This window comes from Eucyclogobius newberryi, unplaced genomic scaffold (genome assembly GCF_026437365.1).
Source record: "Eucyclogobius newberryi isolate DKJ021-1_F unplaced genomic scaffold, fEucNew1.0.hap1 SCAF_17, whole genome shotgun sequence".
In the NCBI taxonomy this organism is placed as follows: Eukaryota; Metazoa; Chordata; class Actinopteri; order Gobiiformes; family Gobiidae; genus Eucyclogobius; species Eucyclogobius newberryi.
The window spans coordinates 14,351,831-14,355,342 of NW_027315801.1; positions in this window are offsets into that span (position 1 = coordinate 14,351,831).

Sequence of the window (3,512 nt, forward strand, 5' to 3'; positions counted from 1 at the left end):
GTTCAAACTAGGGCTGGGTTTTTGCCTCGTGATACAATTTGTCTCCTTCTGATGCATGTTATCTTCAGACTGTGCACGCATTTTACTACAAGGATGTTTTGCTTATGGAGAACATAGAAAATACATGGGAATTTCATGCTCACAATGTCATTAATATCAGAGTCCAATTGTCGCCTTTTCAGCCCAGCAGATCCAGCCTTTTTGACAGTGAACAGGTCAATAATGTAATGTAGAACTCAGCAATTTATATCACATTTGTGTTGTTTAAAAGTATACTAAAAGTGTATTAGGGCCACTTACAGACAAAGAAAAATAAATAAGAGGTCGTATTTTTGAGTGAGAAAATTTGCCAGGAAAAAACTAAACTAAACACAAAAATTTGCACTAAAATGTCAGATTTGCAGTCAGACGTACTGTGTGGATTGGAGGAGTTTGTTTTGGATGGCACTTCTCCAGGAGGAATAATGACTGCAAACTTAACCAAGCTTTGTGTGAATTTGACAGGATACAGTTTATGCATTTTGCCAATTTGTGTTATTCTTTGGACTTGAACCAGAAGCTCTGATGAAGACCTACAACAGGGATGAACTCGAACCAAGTGGAAGTTCATGGAGCTGGACAAATGTTTGTTCATGGCCTATAATAATGCGACACTGACGGTCCTTCTCTAGCCATAAGTCGCCTCAGCCACACACACCCGGAATGATGACAATTTTGCCTCTTTTTTCTCTACACTTTGCTAGTTTTTTCTTGCAAATTTGTTCATTTAGAGTATTTGTGTCTTTTCTTCTTTTCTCTTTTGTGGCAGATATGTGGGTTTGAATAAATAAATGTGCTATCTTATTGTTTTCCTTCATCTATAAGAGGCCTTCATACATATTGCCATTAAGTACCACCCAGTTCAATTATTATACTTATTAAATGTAAGTAATTGCTTGTAAAGTCAGTCAAAAATGCTCAATGTATGTTCTGAAACAAGAAAGTTATAAAAATGAAAGTAAAACTATTAAATCCATTTAAATGAAGTAAATGCTGTTTGGCCAAGAAAACAAATACAACAATGTGCTCAAATCAAATCAGGCAAATTAGAATTAAAATGTACTTGCCATGGATGAGACAGATCACACAGAGAAGCTTCATTTTGTTTGCCCTGTGCCATCGATCAGAGCAGTGCCACTCAGGGCGATGCAGAAGCGTGGACAGCTGCTTTAAGCTTCCTGATGGTTCAATTTCACACGTTAAATGTACAAACCACAAAGGCTTCAGAGAAAAGTCTACCGCTGTTGTTTCCATTTGAGTAACTCATCTTCTACATCCTCTTCTTTCACACCAGGTCCGAGGGAGTCTCAGAGAACAGAGCAATCACAAACTAGTACTCTTACACGCATGCAGTACTTGTACACACATGCAGTATTTTTACACACATGCAGTACTTTCAGTCATTTTGTTTTCAAATGTGGCAATTTTTCAAATATTTCAAATATTTTCAAATGTTTCAAAGCTTTCCAGTTTTTAAAGTATTTTCAAATGTCAAAGATTTTATTTATTCTAAAATGTACATACTTTGGATACTTTTCAGTAAATCTTTTTCCAACATTCTGCAGTCACTCACAATGGCTTCAGTCATTGCAAAGTTTGTAGTTCTTATTGTAATGATTGTTTATTTGGTCAAGTCATAGAAACAAGTTATTGTTTCTATGTATTATTGAAGTATTGCTTGTTCTGTATTCTGTGAAGCATTTCTTTGGAGACTTTGTGTTGGAAAAATGTGACACAACAACAAGCCCTAGTCAGAGTTGAGATTGAACCAGCAAACTTGATTCACTGACTAATGCTCTGAAGCTAAAACTCAATTACTTTTTTGACATTTTGCATACTTTGTTGCATCTGTCTTTGCTTTTAACAATAGTAAATGTCAAAATTGATACAGAAATGCATGTTGTTTCACAAAAAAAGGTAAAAAAATATCAAGGAACAGAATAAGAATCTCAAACAATGTTAAAATCCCTTCTGAATCATTTGATTCTCTGATGAGCATTCTTATAGCATCTAAGTCTGAAAACCAAAAATGCATTGTGTGGTTTACTGAGGCTTTTTACAGATTAGTTTTTTTCATTTTATATATAACAAATAAATAAATACATATTTAAATAAATAAATAATGCAAGTGTAACTTCTCCACTGGACATGGCCCCAAATGCACCTAATGGTTATATGAGCTTTAACAAACAATGTTAAAATCCCTTCTGAATCATTTGAAAACCTCTTTGTGAACTTGGAGGATTGTGTCACTTTGTGGACACTCCCTCAGCTTCGTCTTCTCCCTTCACGTCTCTTCCACTCCTCTGAATGTCGTCCAACAAGATCAACTGCTCTGAGTCGACTGGGAGAGATATTTCGGAGACTCGTTGCAGTTTTTAGTCTTCTGTCAGGCTTAAATATCTGCCAGTGTTCAGAAAATGCACATTAAATTAAAGAAAAATTGTTCAGGCCAATCATGTCAAGCTAAATATTTTGAATTATTAAAGTGCAGTGTCTTCTTATGACAAAAAGGTTTAAGCGTCTAAATAAAAACAGACAAATAAAGGTCGGTTATTATACTTATAAGACTTTTATTTCAAACTTATCCCAGGAAAAACATCACACTTTCATTTTTGTTTAATTTACACGTTTGAGTAATGCAGTATATTTAGTCCATCTTTATAAAAGCTCAAAACACTTTTCACCTGCTGATGTCATGAGGTGGTGCTCTCCTTTTTCAAGAAATGTTCCTCTGTGTTTTTAAGTCCATGTCTCTCATAGATTTATTATGCTGCTCCCACAGCTTGGAACAGTCAACAAACTGAAGTTTAAACTTTGTGAGCTGGTTCCGTTGAAGTTTTCTAACTCTTAAAAAAAATAAAGAAAAAAAATAAATAAAACAAAGAGCAGCCTAAAGTTTCATTAGATTCTCACTGATTTGATGTTTATTCTAGCATCTCAAATGTCTTTATAGCTTGTACTTTGTTATGTGCGATGTAGATCTCAGTGGGTTTAACCTGATTAAATAAAGGTTAGTACATGAATGAAAAATGAAATAACCTCAACTGGCCGAGATGTATTTTTTCAGAACTTCTTTCCCTACATGAGAGTGCCTCCATGTCTATCTTTTAGCCATTGTTAAAAAGCTTATATATTTAATTAATTTGCTTTGCACACTCTGCTGGCAACAATAAGTCTTTACATGCACAGTAATAAAACTGTATTCCTTTTTAACTGCTTCCATACATCTTTTTTAACGTTATACACCATGAAATACAGGTTTAAGTATCCCACAGTCATTGGCATTGCCTGGATATTGCATAATAATGAGACCCGCCCAGTGTGTCTGAGGGTGTTCCCTGCTGCTTTCTTCTGTGACAGTGCAGCGCCTTTAGGACCCAGAGAGACACTTGTGGGGGGGGCGTGGCAGTATTTTTTTATCTGACCACAAAACCTGTTAGCTTACTCTTACTTCCTCTCAAACAGTCAAT